The 20,250-nt window shown below is 42.0% G+C and overlaps 1 protein-coding gene across 2 annotated transcripts in view; it reads right to left on the bottom strand.

Annotated features, from left to right (window-relative positions):
* pde3a (phosphodiesterase 3A, cGMP-inhibited) overlaps positions 1–20,250 on the bottom strand; it is a 457,973-nt gene that overhangs the window by 119,020 nt on the left and 318,703 nt on the right. The window lies entirely within an intron of this gene.

Raw genomic sequence — 20,250 nt, 5'->3', positions numbered from 1 at the left:
ATTTGGGCTGCTCGGTAGTGGAACTGGTTCTCCTGGGAGCAGATGCGGCGGATGCGAAGGAATTGGGAATTATGGGATGGCGTTTTTACAGGGGGCAGGTTGGGAAGAGGTGTAATCTAGGTATCTGGGGGAGTCGGTCGGTTTGTAGACTTTCCTATCTATCATTATGTAGTCAGCAAACTTAGCAATGATACCTTCATTTTCTTCATCCAAGTCATTAATTTAGATTATAAATCGTTGAGGCACCAGTATGATTTCTGTAGCACCCAAGTTAAACCTTGCCAACCTGAAAATTACCCTATGATCATTTATTATTTTACAACCTAAAATTATCTCTACTCTGCTTCCCAGTCCCATATCCATGCTAATATTATACTAACCATGCTATGAGCTCTTAATTTCTGAAGTAAAATTTAACATGTGGCACATTAGTAAATGCCATTTGGAAATTTAAGTTTACCACATTTATAAGTTTCTCTTGATTCACCTTGCTTGTCCTCAACAAAATTGATTAACAATTCCCCTTTCACAAAAGCATGAAGACTTTGTTTGATTTGTGATTCTCCAAATGTCCTGCTATTAGATAGTCAAGAATGGATTTGACATTTCCCAACAACAGATGTTGGACTTACTGATTTCTCTACATGTATCTTTCGCCATGCTGTCATAGACCAATTTTAACCCATAGAGTTTAAATTAGATGGTAAACACCTTTGACTTTTTTTCACATGCTACATTTCAAAAAGAAGTTGGAGCCTGACCCCAGAAACCATGTATTTACACTGGAGTTGCTGCATTAGGATGTGAGCTTTTTCACAGCATTATGGTAGGTGCAGTAGAATTGTATTGCAAAATATTTTCATTTGAAGTTTGTGATTTATTTTCAAACCACAGGTAGAAAGTGAGGTCAGTTTTGCATTCAAGAGATCAGTTCATCAATGTAACCCAATTATCTTCCAACACAATGCCAACCACATGAGATATTACCATACTAACCCTTTCCTTTCCTTCCCATTTAGACTTTGCTCATTTAAAATGATTAAGACTTAGGTGTTCGAACAATGACTGAAGAGAAGATTACCTGATAAAGGAGCGATGCTCCAAAAGCTAGTGTGCTTCCAATTAAACCTGTTGGACTATATCCTGGTGTTGTGTGATTTTTAACTTTGTACACCCCAGTCCAACACCGGCATCTCCAAATCATGGAGAGAAGATGGTCTTGATAAGATCACAATACACTTGCTGTTCTCAATGCCTGAATAATGTATAAAAGAAAATGTCTATGATGTTGAAGTTGCCAATATTTAGGCTAAGCATTGTTATTAGGGAAGATATTGTGTAATCTTAAATGTAAAGGTTTTCCAAAAACTGCTAAGTCTGATATTTTCTGATTCATTAAGTTGGTCGCCGGGACTGATGGGGTTGAGTAAACTGGTCGATACCCTCTGAAGTTTAGAACAATATGAGGTGATCTCATTGAAATCCATGAAATTCTGAAGGGTCTTGGGAGGATTGAAAAATTCTTTCTGCTGGATGGGGAATCCAAAACATAGGGGCAAAGTCTCAGGATAAGGGGATGATCATTTAAGATGGAGATAAGGAGTAATTACTTCACTCAAAGGGTCATGTATCTTTGGAATTTTCTACTCAAAAGTGGATGCTTCACTGTTGAATACAAATAAGGCTGGGGTTGATAGATTTTTGGTTTCTGTGGGGATCGATGGATTTGAGAAACAGACAGAAAATTAGATTTGGTGCACAAGATGATGGAAGAGTAGCACTCCGAAATCTTGTGACTTCAAATAAACCTGTTGGACTATAAACTAGTGTCGTGTGGCATCTAACCCAATCCAACACCAGCACCCCACGAAGTGACTCCCTTTCAGGCAATGCAATCCCGATGCTAAAAACCAAATAATCACTCACTCTTCTCCCTGCTTTAATTCTTTTGCAAAATACATTGTGTCTTTGTCCTCTGCCTGTTGGCTCTTTTGCCATTAGGAACTATTTCCCTCTATCTGCTCTGTGTGAACCTTCCATTATTTTATGTATCTCTAACAAATCCTATTCCTACCATGGCTTCTCAGAGGAAAACAACTGCAAATCTCCTCATCCCTTGAGATGCACTTGTGAATTTTTCTGCACTCAGTCTAAAGACTTCGCATCATTCCAATAGTACGGTGCTCAGAATGGGATACTATATTCCAGTTGTGGCATCACTTGTGTTTCATAACATCTTTGTTTTTCTGTTCTTAGGCCTCTATTTATAAATACCAGAACCCATATACCTTCATAACTAATTTCTCAAGCTGCTTTGCCACTTTGAACAAAATAGACATCCGAGTCTCTCTGTTCCATTTACAATGTTATCCATTGTTTTATATTGACCAGTGCCAGCTGTATTGAGGCTTACAATTCTATCAGTTTACTGAAATATTGCTGCATCTAGTTATTGAGAGCCAAGCACTGACATTTTCGGCTTTAGATTTTGATCAAAGAATTTTTTTCTCTTTTGATCAACTTTGATTCGCTAAATAATTGGAATAATTTCACTTGACCTTTTTAATGAGATTCCTATTTGCTCAGGATGTTGCTGTAGTTTGATGTCCCAACAGAGTTGCCAATACTGGTTGTGTGTAAATCTGGAGGTTTAATCACACGACCCCTTGGCCCACCCCAATACCATTGGTCGATTCACATGACCCAATATCTTCCCCATTAGAAAGCAAACGCACACTTTGATTCAATATAGGGCTAATCTTGGCCACTAAACAAACTGCTTATTTTCCTCACCTCCAGTATTTTAATCATGAATCAATAAACCTTTTAAAGAATATTTTTAAAAAATTTGTTTAGTGGTCTATGAATTTTCTGTTTGGTTGCCTGCAGCAGTGTTCTAGTGATTAATTCTCCACTGGAAATTCCACAATAATGCTGGAAGGTTGGCAGCCCTATTTACTGAAAGTTAGCAACCAGTTTGACATGAAGACCCCCGAACATTGGTTTTTGGACCTCAGAATCACTAAGTGATGATGACTAAGGAAAATGGCAACATTCCAGGCATGCGGTGTGTGTGTGTGCATCTATGATAGACAGTGGTAACAGGCACAAACACCAAGAGCTTCAGAGCATATGTCTCCTGAAACCACTTCAAAGGAGCTGCTGTCCATGAATGGCCTCCTCAGGCAGCAGCAAGGTGGCATCATGTGATACTATCCCAATGCAGTCAGTTTGTTGCACGTTCATCCATCATCTTGTTCAGATGATAGAATACCAACCACCCACCCACCCCCAGATTGAAGCCTCCTCACGATCCTGTCACTCAGTAAAAGCTTTGGGATCAAACCTGGGACCTCTCCTTGCCTGAACAGTCCAGTGATTCACTGAATAAATCTCACTATTGTCAGCAATAATTTATATTAAATGGTAAATAGCTTCAATGACATTTCCAATTGAAAAGCTTATTTTAAATAGATGTGGAATGACATCAAAATGTCTCTCAAAAACAAATCACTTCATGGCAACCCATTATTTGTTATTTATTTCACTGAGCAAGGCCAGTCATTAACGAAAAGAACCTTTAAGCCTTCATTTCCATTAACATTTCTTCAGGTTTTACCTCAGTTACCAAGCGAAGCAAGGGCAGGTTGTAAGGCCAAGAGCAGTCTGCTAGAAGGAGCTGGTAATCATCTACCAGTCCTGACACATCACCACCAAATGCTCCAAAATGTAGTAACATTGAGCCAATTTGTCTCTACCAATCACTGGCTGAGTAAATACAGTCTCAGAGGCAACTTTTCAGTGATGTTTATTTGCCCAGCTTCCTGCTGCATTTCCACTTCTCACACATACCTTGAAACTTCACAGGCAACAATTTACATGACCTTATCTGTTTAACACATGACAGAAATATTAAACTCCGTCATGCAATGAAAAAGTATAGAAACTAAGAAAATACTAAAGCCTGTTTTGTATATTATACAAGCATAATTGCTTTAATTAACACATTGCATACTAATGGGTTTTGTTGGCTTTTATAGTCTCTGATCTCCCTTCATTCTGTACCACACTTTAACCTCCCAGTTACTTTTTTTTAGATTTCGCTCATGAAGTGTGGCACATCGGGAACCTAGGATCATTCAGCAGCCAATGTATAAAAAGAAGCGAGGGCAAACCTTTTATTAACCAGCCCCTATAGGTCGTGGAGTGTGCCGGTTGATCAATACTCCGGATAATAGAGAGGTACACAAATCACGGTAAGCCCTGACCAAGGAAAGCTTCAAGACATCAACACCCCTCAAATCATCTATGTTAAAAACATCAACATACTCCTAAAATCAATGTTAAAACACACATTAAGTTATACAAAGGTAATGCAGGGGGTATACACATCACCGTTATACTTTATTTACAGCATAAATAGTGTAACAACGTGGTACTTAACGGCTTATATTTTGCCGGTTTATCAAGAGGGCCGGAAAAATGGTTCAGTTTAAAACAACGTTTACTGTTTTCAATCCATCAAGCTGCCTCTTTCTAACTAACTTAGTCCCATTTCCCACTACCCTGCAAATTCTCCCTCTTCAGATGCTTAAGTAATTTCCTTTTGAAAGCCCTGATTTTGAACTGATCATCAACAGCTGTTACAGTATCATGGTGTTCAAGGTATTTACACAGCACTTAGTCTGAAAAATATATGGACAAATCAAATTAATGGACTTTTGCATTTCATTAAAAAAAGTAGCACTGGCTCTCTTTAAGAGCTTCCTTATTTAAAACTATGCTGATGAAAAGATCAAACTAATTTGCCATTCTGTTTCAGAATTTGGGATTGACCAGCACCACAGTATATTGGCAGAATTTGCAATTTCTGGAGTTGGAGCCTGATACTCAGAAGAAAGCTGAAAATGTGTTGCTGGAAAAGCACAGCAGGTCAGGCAGCATCCAAGGAGCAGGAGAATCGACATTTCGGGCATAAGCCCTTCTTCAGGAATTCCTGAAGAAGGGCTCATACCCGAAACATCGATTCTCCTGCTCCTTGGATGCTGCCTGACCTGATGTGCTTTTCCACCAACACATTTTTAGCTCTGATCTCCAGCATCTGCAGTTCTCACTTTCTCCTCGGAAGAAATCATCAACCTTGCACTTTCACCATTAAGAAATTGCTCTCAATGGCGTATGAGGTATCTTGTAGACTTGTGTCTCAACCCTGTTCTTGGGGAACACTGGGTATCGTGCATTTACTTCACAGAGTTTAAAGACAATGCACTAACCTCAACAATTCCATACTTCTTCATTTATATAATATTTTCTTTCCCTGATTGGAATGAAATGGTCGAGACACAAATACAAGATGACTTAGTGGAGACCAGGCTATTTTAGCACCTATGCAGCACCTTACACAACTTCACAATATCCCAACCAATGTGTTGAAGTCTAGTCACAGTTTGCCCAGTTGGGTGGATGCTGGTTTACCAGATAGTGATACCAACTACATGGGTTCAATTCCTGCACTGGCTAGGGTTGCCATGAAGGACACCCCCTTGCCTGAGGTGTGGTGACCATCAGGTTAAACCACCACCAGTTGTCTCTCTCTATTGAGAGAGCACTGATATGGTCTGGTAGGACTATGGTGACTTTACCATTGAAGTAGATAACATGTCATCCAATTTGTACACCACTGGCTGTTCAAAGTAACTAGTCATTAACCAGACAGCCTTTGTTTTTTTTAAATGGTGTTGTTTTGTGGTTTTAAAATTGGTGGAGACACCAAGGGAGAACTTTCCAATTAAACGCCACACTTGCTCAAATTCATCTGCAAGGTAGCAGCTCCACTAATTGAAGCTGACCATCAGAGTTTTACAAATGAACATATGATCACCAAACTTCTTATTAATCTTCTTTGACATCAAATAAAACTCACTATCTCCACGAGTCTGCCTCTCCCCAACCAGACACATTATTCACACTAGGTGGCACTCTGTTCTGCAACTTAACAGCTTCAAAGTATCAAGTATTATAGTTACTTACATTTAGTTTATGGTTTTGGTTCATAATAAGCTCTTATTCTATTCCCCTTCACATCCGAGATTCTTGGTGAAGTGATCTGGGAAATGTTGGATGGAAGATCTATTTAAATGAAAGTGACTTCTTTCTCTTTCCCACTTCTTCAAGTGAGGTTTAAGGTGGGAGGGGAAAGAGTTAGAAGTGACCGAAGGGATAACTTTTTCATGCAGAGAGAGGGTGGTGCATGTATGGAATGAAGTGCCAGAGAAAGTGGTGGAGGCTGGCACAATTATAACATGGCTAGGAAAGGTTTAGAGAGACATGAGCAAAATGCTGGCAAATGGGACTAGATTAATTTAGGATCTCTGGTCTGTATGGACATGTTGGACCAAAGGGTCTGTTTCTGTGCTGTACATCTGTATGACTCTATGAATATGTCCACAATAATCTCAGTAAAATTTGCACTGTAAATTGATCTCAAGCTTCGAGACACTCTTTGTAGCGCTTTGCTATCCTGATATAATTCCTACTTCCCTTCTTCTGTCCTTTTCCAATATATGACATTAGTTGGATCAGTTGGTTGCACATGGATCTTTCTCTCTATCACAATGTTGTGGAAACTCCTCTCCAGGAGGATACAACACATGCTTTAGTGCTAGAAACTGTATGGCTGGACAAATACAAAACCATGGTTTACAGCAACATTAGGAAGCCCAATGAATCCCCTTCCAAATCAGGAGCAAAGGAACTTGCTAAAACCTGACAGAAGCCTTCTTTCAATACACCAATTTGAGTATGATAGCAGTAATTGGATCTCCACAGAGTTTATTCCTTGCTGAGGAGCTCCGACTAGAAGGAAAATAGTAATACAAAGTAATGCAAAGTAATCTTGTTACTTCTAAAACTTTCTGGGGCTAGAATTAGGAGTGGTAAAGCTCTAGTGGACCCCACCAGGAAAATGTAAGCCTCACCACTGGGACTTTGCTTCCCCACAGAATGCAAGTAAGGTTGGACCTAAGCAGCTGGGCAGAAGGAGAGAGGTCTAGAGTGGAAAATGATTGACATGACAATGATGCAGTTTTGGTGAGTAGCAATTGAAACAGGTTGACAGCTCCCTTGCTCTCTATAAACTTGCATGTGCCTACACATAGACACACAGCATCATGCTGTCCTACAGCATGGAGACAGACCCTTTGACTCAAACTGGTCCGTGCCGACCAAAACGCCCGTCCAAGCTAACCCTTTTTCCCTGCACTTGACCCATCTCCTTCTGAACCTTTCCTATCCATGTATTTGTCCAAATGCCTTTTAACCTCAACCACTTCTGCTGGCAGCTGATTCTACATGCGTACCACCCTCTGTCTAATAAAAGTTGTCCCTCAGGTTCCCTTTTATTCTTTCCCTCTAGTCTTCAATTCCCCAACCCTGGGAAAAACAATTAATGCATTGACCCTATCCATGCTTCTCATGATTTTATACACTTCCATAAGATCCCCCCTCAGTCTCCTATGCTTGAAAGAAACAGTCCTAGCTTGACTAACCTCTCCCTATAACTCAGACCATTGAATCCTGGCATCATCCTTGTAAATTTCTTTTGCACTCTTACCCGTTTAATAGCATCCTTCCTACAGCAAGGTGACCAAAACTGAATACAATACTCCAAGTGAGGCCTCACCAGCATCCTGTACAACTGCAAAATAGCTTTCCAACTTCATTGTATGCATATGCAAACACACACGAGCAGAGTAGGCCAAGTGCTGATAGTTCTGCTCAACTCATGCAGTATTAAGCAAGGGAGATCACTGAGAGGTGCAGTAGATGTGGGGGGCAGACCTCTCATAAATCTTTCCCCCTTTGTCCTGCAGGATGGGAAGCACATAATTTGAGATAACACAGTTCCAAATATACTGACCCCATTGGCATGGGGGCAGACTAGATGTCACAAAAGTGCCATTGTTTCAGGGCAATGGCGAGATGGGAGATGGTCAAGAGCTGGGTAATTTACTGGCTTTTATCTTCAGGTGAAGGGCATGAAAAATACCCTTGCCTGCTGTGCACTGAAACCAACCATTGTCATCCATGAGGGTGCATGTGTGAAGCCACCCCTCGATCCTCCTAAATGTACCCCTTTAAATGTAGCTGGTAGCACCATGAAGGCTAAAGTGATCCTCCTCCATTTAGTGGCATATTTGTATGCCGCCACCCATTCTCTTAGACTGATGTCTCCCCCCGGTCACTCAAGCAAGTCCTGCTACCTATCCCATGGGAAAATCCCAAACTCACATATTCTCCAAATACATAGGTTTTAACCTGAATTTCCTAGTTGAGACTCTGCCAACTATTACGGCATGGAGATGGATAGCTGAGTCAAATCAGCCTTTCTAGCTGTGTATTCACAGCATGTTAAATTTAAACCACAGAAGACCCCCAAATGGTTACTTCAGTGGCTCCGATCCAGGCCTTTCAAAAGGGCAGAAGTGGGTACACTGCAGATGCTGGAGATTAGAGTCAAGATTAGAGCAGGTCAGGCAGCATCCGAGGAGCATCCTGATGACGGGCTTTCACCCGAAACATTGATTTTCCTATTCCTCGGATGCTGCCAAACCTGCTGTGCTTTCCAGCACCACTCTAAGCCAGGCTTTTCAATAACCAATCCCAGAATTTGCAAACAATTAAATTCCAAATACTGGTTTTGATGCTTAAACAAAATAATTAACTATCTATGACACACCCAAAAACTTCAGGAGAGAAAAAATTAAACAACACGGTGACCTGATTAACATCTGTGCTTTAAGCCCGAACCTTTAGTTTTCAGTCCCCATTCACGCAAAAGGCAGATAGACAAACACATGCAGTTTCTTTCATTCATTCCTTACCTTACAAAACTGGCCAGATTACTTAAATGAGATTCACAATGCCCTAAATGTAGACTCCTTCACTGCTTCTTCAGAAACATTGATCGGGGTCACCTTCTCAGTTCACCCAAGTGAAAGCAGCACTACTTCAAACTCAGCTTTCTACACTTTGTGCTTCTGGAAGCTGGCGAATCAGATTAGGCTGGAGGCTTTAAAATCTCCAAGCTATCTCAGCAGCAATCCAGAACTGTCACTCAGGAAGTATAGTTCAAACAAACAGTTTTAGTTCTGGTTCTGCCCCGATAGACTGATCAACCCCTCCTGAAGCTTCAATTACTAATCATCAACAGCATCTACTTGAACATAGCGTATCTTCCAGACTTGCCGGAACCAATTCCCAGGTACTTACATTGTTAATAGCCAACTTTTGCTATTTGTTTAAACACAATGCTCTTCCTAGGGTTGCTGATGTCTGTTAGAACCTTTTAATTTAAGGTTCATCCTGCAACTAGCCTCCAGGTCTGGCCCTCATAAACAAAGTCTGCTCCATTCCTTTTACCAGAAGTTGTCCCAAAGTCTGCAAATCATTTCCAGCTTACAATTCAAAACTGATAAGGTTTTTACACAACCAGGCTTTCTAATGCTGGGGTGACAATCACATAATCTAGAAGAGTTTAAGTCTTTAATCAGAACTGAAACTCACAAAAAGTAATACAAGTGGTTTTGATGGTCTCAAAACCCTGCTGCCAAAGCCTATTAATGCTTGAACATGAATCAGACTGTGGTACCAGCCACACTTACCTTGTGTTCGATGGAGTTAACAATAATTGTATGTGGTCAATTTAAGTGTACTCAAAGCCCTTGTGATCAGCTTGTTGGCTGAATGATGTGGGAGCATCCAAAAAATTAATTTGCATTGTTTACTGGGCTAATGCCACGCATTCATTACTTGCAAGTGGACAAACATGAAGGAGTGACAGTAAACACACAAAGATTTTACTGATTATTATCAGGAGACAGCAGAATGATCCAAGCAGAACCCTAATGTTCCTGAAGGTTTTTTACAGAGCTTTAATACTTTTAAATGCTGAGTGAAATTTAATTTAATTCACTCCTGAATGTAATTCCTAAATGACAATCACAAATAGTTATGAGAACCCTATTGCCATGATAACAAAAGATATTTGTTAGTTTTCAGCTTTTTCCTACATGCTTTATTTTCACTATGTATGAAGAGCACTACACAGTTTTACTGCTTGCGTAATTGTTGTGGACCAGATTAAACTCCCTCAAAATATATCAGATAGGCTAGACCCTAATGTTTTCTTATTTTAAAGTTAATTTTAAGGTGTTGCGTTCCAGACGCAATTCGATTGGTCAAACTATTCGGCAAACACTAAAAACAAAACAAAAGCATTGACTTAACTGTAATCTATTGAAATGTTTAACAATATCTATTAACTACTACTAATTAACGGTTCCACTATAGTAAAATCCCATAAACACACCCTTGGCAAAGGCAAATTCAGTAAAATTGATTGTCTCAAGTGCAAATATAGCAGCAGGAAGAGAACCCCAGTTATTAGTTGTAACAGAGGCAGGAATAAGAGCTTCCACATCCCACTTCAAGACCCCAGCAACTGCAGAAAGATAAAACTTAAAATCCTGCTTCTTTAGGAACCTGACCCCATGCATCCAGGCTGCTACTATTGTAAAACCTTTTTAAAGTCCCAAGGTCTTACAAGATCTTTATTTTATAGGTTTTGAGCAGACCGCTTGGCACTTTTGCCTCAATCTTTCTTCCTTTTCAACCTTACCTGTAGTAAACCCGAATATATATATATACATTGCATTGACTCTAACCATGCAAACATTCATGACTACAGTCCATTTCAGTCCATTTTTTTCCCGCCATTGAATGTTTTCATCTTCCTTCATCAAAATCGTGACAATGCATCGGCAATTACATTCTCTCATCCTGCCACGTGAACAAGTTTCAAATTGAAAGGCTGCAATAATAAGCTAAACCGTCTGGAATTTCTATCCGAAAATTCTCCCAAAAACTTTCAGGGCTTATGATTAGTATATACAATTGTGTCAGACTCATTACTGGCAAATAAATGTTGAAATGTTGCAATGCCAACACCAAACTCAAGATCTTCTTCGCAATTGTGGAATATTTCTGTTGATGATTGTTCAATTTTCTCCTTCTCATCATCTTTTTGCAAGAGTACAGCATTGACATCCACACTATTCGCATAGATAGCCACTTTGAACAGCTTTGGGTTATTAGGTGTGGCTAACACTGGGTCAGTGGTTAACACAGCTTTCAGGCTGTCAAGTGCCTTCTCACACTCCTCTATCCACTGAAATTTTCTGCACTCCTTCAGCAAGTCAGTCACTGGAGCAACCATACTGCACTTTATGATTTCCAGTAAATACCACTGATTCCTAGGAATCTTAGCGCAGGTTGACAATCCTTAATTCGAAATCCTGATATCCGAAAAGCTCCAAAATCCAAAGCCTTTTCCTGAATTTTTGTTTTCTCAATAACCATGTTGTTTGGCGTGCAAACAGTTAAGTCAACTCCACACCCACTCAACCCACCGTCACACAGGCGTGACGTAGCTGTGTGGCTCAACACTGGCCAGCGTCAGTCCTGTCTCAGTGCTCAAAGTAACCATAGGTGCTTCTGCTGTTTGGTAATTTTTAAAAAAATTTACTCTAAAAATGTGGTTTAAGTCTTTATCCAAAAAAATTCCGAAATCTGAAAGATGCTGGTCCCAAGGGTTTCAGATAAAGGATCGTCTACCTGCGCTTCCCTCTTCATCAATGGAATGCGTAGCTCCTCAATACCCTTTAAGGAGCTATTTGTCCATGTCTAATGACATGGCACAGGAACGTGACTTGGGCTTTTGCGAACTCACTCTTAGTCAGGTTTATCACTAAGCCCGCCTTCCCAAGTCAAATGATTCCTATAAATGTTCCAAACGTTCCTTCCACGTGTGACTAAAAATCGTCAGGTTGTCGATGTACCACACAATCCAGAAATGGTCATCCAGAAATGACTGTATTGGTTAGTCTTTGAAAAGTAACTGGCACAATTTTCATACCAAATGGCATGACTTTAAACCGGTACAGAGTTGAGAGTGTGGTAGCTGGTCAGACAGCATCCGAGGAGCAGGAGAATCAACATTTCGGGCATGAGCCCTTCATCAGGAAGAGGTTTGTGGGTCGGGGCTGAGAGATAAATGGGAGGGGTGTGGGGTTGGGGGAGGTAGCTGGGAAAACGATAGGCGGATGAAGGTGATAGGTCAGATGGGGGAGTGATGGACGGGTCTGGAAGGTGGTGCCAAGTTGGAGGCTTGGGACTGGGATAATGTGGGGGATGGGAAATTAGGAAGCTGTTGAAATCCACATTTATCCCGTGTGGTTGCAGGGTTCCAAGGCAGAATATGAGGCGTTCCTTCTCCAGGTGTCGGGTAGTAATGGTTTGGCGGTGTAGGAGGCCCAGGACCTGCATGTCCTTGACAAAGCGGGAGGGGGAGTTGAAGTATTCAGTCATGGGGCTGTGGGGTTGGTGGGTGTGGGTGTCCCAGAGATGTTCTCTGAAATGATCTGGACTAAGGCATCCCATCTCCCCGAGGTAGAGGAGACCACACTGGGTGCAACAGATGCAGTAGATGACATTGGTAAAGGTACAGGCGAATTTCTGTCGGATGTGGAAGGATCCCTTGGGGCCTTGGATGGAGGTGAGGGGAGTGGTGGGGGCACAGGTTTTGCACTTCCTGCGGTGGCAGGGAAAGGTGCCAGGAGTGGGGCATGGGCTGTTGGAGACATTGATCTGACGAGGGAGTCGCAGAGTGAATAGTCTTTTCAGAATGCTGATAGAGATGGGGGGGAATATATCTCTGGGGGTGCGGTCTGTTTGGAGGTGGCGGAAGTGGTGGAAGATGATGCGTTGTATGTGGTGGTTGGTGGGGTGCAAGGTGAGGACCATGGGGGTTTTGTCCTTGTTGCGTTGGGAGGGGTGGGGTACAAGGGCAGTGGTGCATAAAGTGGAAGAGATGTGCTGGAGGGCATCGTCAACCACGTTGTAAGGGAAGTTGCAATTGTGGGAGAAGGAGGCCATCAGGGACCTTCTGAGGTGGAACTGGTCATCCTGGGAACAGGGGCAGTGGAGGCAGAGGAATCAGGAATAAGGGATAGCATTTTTACAGGAGGTAGAATGGGAGGAGGTGTAGCCTAGGTAGCTGTGGGAATCGGTGGGCTTGTAATAGATGTCTGTGGTTAGTCGGTCACCAGAGACAGTGATGGAGAGGTTCAGGAAGGGGAGGGAGGTTCCTGAGATTGTCCAGGTGAATTTGAGCTGAAAATGTTTGCTGGAAAAGCACAGCAGGTCAGGCAGCATCCAAGAAGCAGGAGAATCGACGTTTCGGCCATAAGTCCTTCTTCAAGAATTTGAGGTCAGGGTGGAAGGTGTTGGTAAAGTTGATGAACTTTTCAACCTCCTCGTGGGAGCACGAGGCGGCACCGATACAGTCATCAATGTAGGGAGGAACAGGTGGGGAGTGGTCCTGGTGTAAATGGCAGAAGTTGGACTGTTCCACATATCCGACAAACAGGCAGGCATCGCTGGGTCCCATGAAGTGCCCATGGCTACCTCTTTGGTTTGGAGGAAGTGGGAGGATTGGAAGGAGAAGTTGTTAAGGGGGAGGACCAGTTCAGCCCGGCAGAAGAGGGTGTCAGTGGAAGGGCACTGGTTGGAATGGCCTGAAAGGAAGAAACGGAAGGTTTGGAGACCTTTGTCATGGTGGATCGATGTGTACAGGGACCGGTTGTCCATTGTGATGATGAGGTGTTGGGGGCTGGGGGAACAAAATTCTTGGAGGAGGTGAAGGGCATGGGTGTTTCATGAATATTGGTGGGGAGTTCCTGGACTAAGGGGGACAGAAAGGTGTTGAGGTAGGAAGAAATGAGTTTGGTGGGACAGGCGCAGGTTGAGGCAATGGGTCGACCTGAGCAGTCAGATTTGTGAATCTTAGGAAGGAGGTAAGATCGGGCAGTGTGGGGTTCACGGGCAATGAAGTGGAGGCTGTAGATGGGAGATCCCCAGAGGTAATGAGGTTGCAGACGGTCTGGGAGATGATGGTTTGGTGATGGGAGATGAGGTCGTGATGAAAGGGGCAGTAGAAGGAGGTGTCTGTAAGTTGACACCTGGCTTCAGCAATGTAGAGGTCAGTGTGCCACACTACTACTATGCCTCCCTTGTCTGTGGGTGAGGTTGGGGTTGGAGCAGAGGGCGTGGAGGACTGCGTGTTGTGAGGGCAAGAGGTTGGAGTGGGTGAGGCAGGCTGAGATGGTCGATGTCATGGCGGAAGTTTGAAATGAAGTGGTCAAGGGCAGGTATCAGCACGGGGTTTCCAGGTGGATAGGGTGTCATTTGGTGTCACGAAATTTGAGATTCTCTTTGCTCTTTCAGATAAAGGTACTTGTCAGTATCCTCTGACTAAGTCCAACTTTGAATTATAAGTTGTTTGTCCCACCTTCTCAATACAGTCTTCCAAATGTGGAATAGGACATGAATCAAACTTTGTAACTGTATTGACTTTGGAATAGTCCACGCATAATCATTGGTTACCATCTGGTTTATGGCACCATTACTATGGGCGAGCTACATTTGTTCCCGCTTACTTCAAATATATTGTCTTTGAGCATGTGCTCAAGCTTTTTTTGAATTTGTGCCAACTTTAGAGGATCAAATCTATAAGAATGTTGTTTAATTGGAAAGCAATTCCTATTTTTACAGAATGATTAATTAGATTAGTACTAACCAACTTATTCCCATGTATCACCCCATGTGATTGTAACAGCTCTTTCAGGTCATTTCAATTTTCGTCTGGAAGGTAACCCAATCATTTATCCCAATTTTTGAGAACTTCCTCATTTTCCAATTTAATTTGAGAAATGTCCAATTCCGAATCCTCTGAATTTGGTTGTTCATTCTGAGTTTGAACCAGAAACACATTCTCCTTTTGCTTTCCTTCCGTGTCAAAACCCTTATTAAGCATATTCACCTGACACACTCTGTTAGGTTTCTTTCTATCTATTGTTCTTATTAAATAATTCACCTCACTCAATTTCCTTTCAATTCGATAAGGCCCACTAAACCTTGCCTTTGAAGGTTTACCGACCACTGGGAGTAATACTAACACTTTATTGCCACAAGAAAAATTGTGAATTTTTGATTTCTTGGCTGCTTCCTGATTCATCACAGGCTGTTTAGCAAATTCACCCACTTTATTTAATCTTTCCCTAAAATTTGACATATCGTCCAAATGTGTGGTCTCTAAATCCGGACTCTGATTCTGAAGGGCTTCCATATCCAGCTTCATAACCCCAGTAACTGCAGAAAGCTAAAACTAAAAATCCTGGTTCTGTAGGAGCTTGACCCCACCCATTCAGGCTGCTTTTATTGTTCCAACTTAAAAAAAAACAAGGCCTCACAAGTTGTTATTTTATTGGCTTTGAGCAGAATGCTTGGCAGCTCTGTCTCAATCTTTCTTCATAAAAATAAACAAGACAAAATATACCTCCTAAAGGCATAGTATCACCACAATTATGATGCTAGCTCAGAACCCCAAACATAACCAGCGTTTCAAACTATTCATTCCAAAATGTGTTTTTTAAAAAAGAACTGCCATGGAGATAAGATAACTGCAAGCGTAAAACAAACATGCAAGACCGATGGGATGTAACAACTAAAAATATCAAAGAAACTTCAAACAGACAAGATTGTGATTTCTTGATCAAAGGTAACATAGCAACTAACCCCTGTTCAACAGTCAACTACCCACTGTGGAATATGTCCCAAACTGCAAACACATGTTGTGTTTTTCCTTTTGAAGAATACACAAGGTCAAAATGCCAGTTTCAAATCTAGTTGAGAGGACTGGTGGGCCTGAAAGCTTTCCTGTGTATCTGCCTGGATTTGAGTGTGAGTATGCTATGAAGGTCACAGTCAAGGTGTTATTCCCTCTCGTTCTCCCTCTGTTGCAGGTAAAGATATTCTTCCGCTCCAAGTGTTGCAAACCAGTTGAAAAAGGGAATCAAGACAAAGAATCTTCAATCAGCTTACAAAACCAAGAATCCAAGCAAACACAACAGCTGTCCAAATCCCAAATACAGACATTTCCAACTGCAATGATCACAATGTTCAACTGGACAATCTTAGCGAACAATTACATGATTGAACAATTCTATTTTCTGATCTCACCTTTCATTTCTAATGTGTTCTTTAGTAATTGTCCATACTTTTGTCAATTAATAACTCACTTCCTGTGAACTCAAGAATGCAGTTAAATTGGTTCCTCTTAAAACACAGTTCGACTGGGCACAAGAATTGCTGGAAAAACTCAGCAGGTCTGGCAGCATCAGTGGAGAGAAAGCAGAGTCACTGTTTCAGCTCCAGTGATCCATCCTCAGAACTTCAGTCATGGGATCCGAAATGTTAACTCTGCCTTCTCTCCATTTTTTTGCTGCTAGCCCTGCTGAGTTTTTCCAGCAATTTCTGTTTTTGCTTCTGATATCAAGCACCTGCAGTATCTTGGGATTTTTTCTCTGAATAGTTCATTTGAGTTGGGTGAACGGCATCAACTAGGAAAGGGATCCTTTTGAAATTAACCTTGCTGCAACCAACTAAAAGGGGAGGAGGACTAAAGGTGGGCATAAGTTCATTCCTCCTCAGCCAGGAGTTGAACAGTTTGGGGTATCCTGTGTGGAACTGTAATGAATTGTAAAGCCTTGCCTGGGGTCTGACTGTAATACCTGTGCATATAATTTGATGCTGAAAATGTGTTGCTGGAAAAGTGCGGCAGGTCAGGCAGCATCCAAGGAACAGGAGAATCGACGTTTCGGACATCAGCCCTTCTTCAGGAATGCCCGAAATGTCGATTCTCCTGTTCCTTGGATGCTGCCTGACCTGCTACGCTTTTCCAGCAACAAATTTTCAGCTCTGATCTCCAACATCTGCAGTCCTCACTTTCTCCCCATATAATTTGATGTCCGTGTTTTGTGGCTGCAAATGAGTTGGACTAACAGCTCGTTTGGAGAGGGGAAGGCAGTTCATTATATCATAAACATCACAGAAATCTTATTTGGTTATTTCAAAATGGACATAAATTATCCTTCCTGATGAAGGGCTTTTGCCCGGAACATCGATTCTCCTGCTCCTCAGATGCTGCCTGACCTGCTGTGCTTTTCCAGCACCACACTCTCGACTCTGATCTCCAGCATTTGCAGTCCTCACTTTCGCCTAGAAATTATCTACTGTCATGAAGCTTAGATAGTCATAGAATCCCTACAGTGCGGCTGTTCTGCCCATCGAGTCCACACCAACCCTCCAAAGAGTCTCCCACCTGGATCCCTTCCTCCACCTATCCCACCCCTAACTTTGCAATTCCCAGGATTAGTCCACCTGACTTGCACATTCCTGGATACTATGACCAATCCACCTAACCTGCACATCTTTGAATTGTGGGAGGAAACCGGAACAGACAGAGGAAACTCATGCAGACACAGGGAGAATGTGTGAACTCCACACAGATAGTTACCTGAGGCTGGAAACAAACCCAGGTGCCAACCATGGAGCCACTGTGCTGCCACGGTATTTGCAACACAAACCTGTGCAAGGGAACACCAAAGGTAGTCTCAGGATGGAAAGTAAAGTTCTGTGCAAGTTGCAGGTTAGACACATGCTTCATACACGTCATTGGCTATAAAGATAAATTCACCATAGTCCCACTCTCTCATTGGAAACAACTGGTGGTGAGTTTAATCTGAAGTCCACCAAGTCTTAGACAAATGACAAGGTTGAACTTTCAAGGTAACCTCAGCTAGTGCCAGAAGTGAACCCATGCTGGAAGCGTCACACATTGCATTGTAAACTAACCGGCAGCCAACTGGGCTAACCAATGCACGTTACACCTGGAGCAGCAGAAATCATCTGCTGCAAAATGTGACTCACTGAACAGATGATAAACGTAGAGTTATTCTGATTGACTGAGCAGACTGTGTATCTACAAACCAATCAAAATGCTTTTGTTCTAGTCAAGCAGGAAAAGCTACTGATACTTATCTGGAGGGATCAGTACCATGCACAAAACTGATCAAATCACTCAAGATTTTATGAAATGATATGAGTTTGGAAACCAGAAAGTGACACAGTTAAATAATGTCCATAATTTCTAACCACAGGTGTCCTTTGAACCAGTGATCTTATTTCCATGCATCAAATAATGTATCTAACTGCATTTTATCACCAACTATTGGTGGAAGGTCATTACTATGTACTAATTTTCAACAGATAGTGAAGATTAAATCAGATAACACACTTTGACACAAGCAAAGTAATTCAGCAATAATTTTCTTTAAAAAACTGGTCATGTTGCAAGTGCCAGAAATACAGCTGGCTGCTGGGTGAGAATCACGCCCCAATATCGGCATTAGACAAACAACTAGTGACTTAAAAGCTCTACAAGATCTGATGCATTGATGATAATTGCATATTGTGCACACATATGCGTGCAATATTAACCCGATCGTAAAATAAAAATAAAAATGTGACTTTGTTTAACAGTTTATTTCTGTGACAATTTTAATGAATGAGCATGTCATTAATTGGTTCTTGTAAATGGAATGAGATGTGTGGATTTCCTCCCACAATCCAAAGATGTGCAGGTCAGGTAAGTTGGCCTTGCTAAATTGCCCATAGTGTGAGGTGCATTAGTCAGGGGTAAATATTCGGTAGGGAATGGGTCTGGGTGGGTTACTCTTTGGAGGGTCGGTGCAGACTTGTTGGGCCGAATGGCCTGTTTCCATACTGTAGGGAATCTAATTTTTTAAAAAATCATAGGTTTAGGCTCAGGGGTGTCAGATTTAAAACTGAAATAAGGCTGAATTATTTCTCTCAAAGGGTGTGAACGTGTGTGAGTTTTAGTTAGTAACAGGTTAAAGGGTGATGGGGACTGGGCAGGAAGGTGGAGTCGAGGCTGAGATGAAATCGTCCATGACTGCATTGAAGAGTGGAGCAGGATTGAGGGCCTGAAATGCTGACTCTTGGCTCCTAGTTCTTAAATTTATGAGAGCTATGCTGCTGATGTGCATGTTGTTTGGTGTCAGACAAGAGAACTTTCAGAGCTCTGTACCCGTGAGGGTTGTGGAAACTGAATCACTAAGCACATTCAAGGTAGAAATCAATAGGTTTTGAGATACTAATGACATCATTACATCAGAATGACATTAGGGGTGTCACGGTGCCTCAGTGGTGAGCACTGCTGCCTCACAGCGCCAGGGACCACGGCTCGATTCCAGCCTCGGTGACTGTGTGAAGTTTGCACATTCTCCCCGTGGGTTTCCTCTGGGTGCTCCAGGTTCCTCTTGTAATCCAAAGATGTGCAGCTTTGGTGGATTGGCCGTGGGAAATGCAGGGTCACAGAGATAGGTTAGGGAGTGGATCTGGGTGGGATGCTCTTCAGCAGATCGGTGTGGACTTGATGGGCCAAATGGCCTGCTTCCACACGGTAGGGACTCTATGATCAAGGGATATGGAACAATGGGAAAAATACTGTTGATGATCAGTCAGGATCTAATTGAATTGTAGAATGGACTTGATGAACTAAACAGTATCCACCTGTTCCTCTGTTTGTACCTGCCTCATTTTGTAGAGAAGACAAGCAGTGTTCTGTACTGACCTAGCTGCCAATGTGAATAATCTCTGCTGCACCTTCCTACCATTTTGGAAAATTAAGTAAAGTTAAATGCCACGAGATACATTCATGAGTCTCTATCCCACAAGCCATGCTCCTGGAGAAAAGGCCCACTCAGTCAGAAGGGGGTTCCCTTCATCAACATGGCTGTTTTAAAGTTTGTTGAAGAAGTTGCTGCCTCTGGAACACCTTTGTGACAGGCAACTCATGAACAGTACCACTTTTTGCCCACTCCCAGGCCCCAAGTTTCAATATTTAACTGCAGCATTCACACAATAACTTAAAGCACAAACAAATAATCCACTGCTCAGCGGTTATAACAAAATTGGACAATTCATCTGTAGCCACAATGGCTTCTCCTGGCAAAAACAAGGAGAACTGGAGAGAAAGGAAATGCTTATTTTCTGAATAGCCCTGTCTCATGCTGTAACTATCTCACAAAGCCAATTTGAAATATAGCGTTGCATCATCAACTTAGCAAACATTTAGGTGTTTCTCTATGGAAGGGACCTTTTTCTTTCATATTTGCTCTTAGGTCTATTGAGTATGGTGGAAGACTTGAATAATTCCTCCAGCCCACATTGTGAATACGTCAAATATATTTTTTAAAAACTGCATGTCCA

This window comes from Chiloscyllium punctatum, chromosome 44, assembly GCF_047496795.1.
Source record: "Chiloscyllium punctatum isolate Juve2018m chromosome 44, sChiPun1.3, whole genome shotgun sequence".
NCBI classification, from domain to species: Eukaryota; Metazoa; Chordata; class Chondrichthyes; order Orectolobiformes; family Hemiscylliidae; genus Chiloscyllium; species Chiloscyllium punctatum.
Note: the sequence above shows the minus strand (reverse complement) of the source record. Positions and strands in the feature narration are given on the sequence as shown.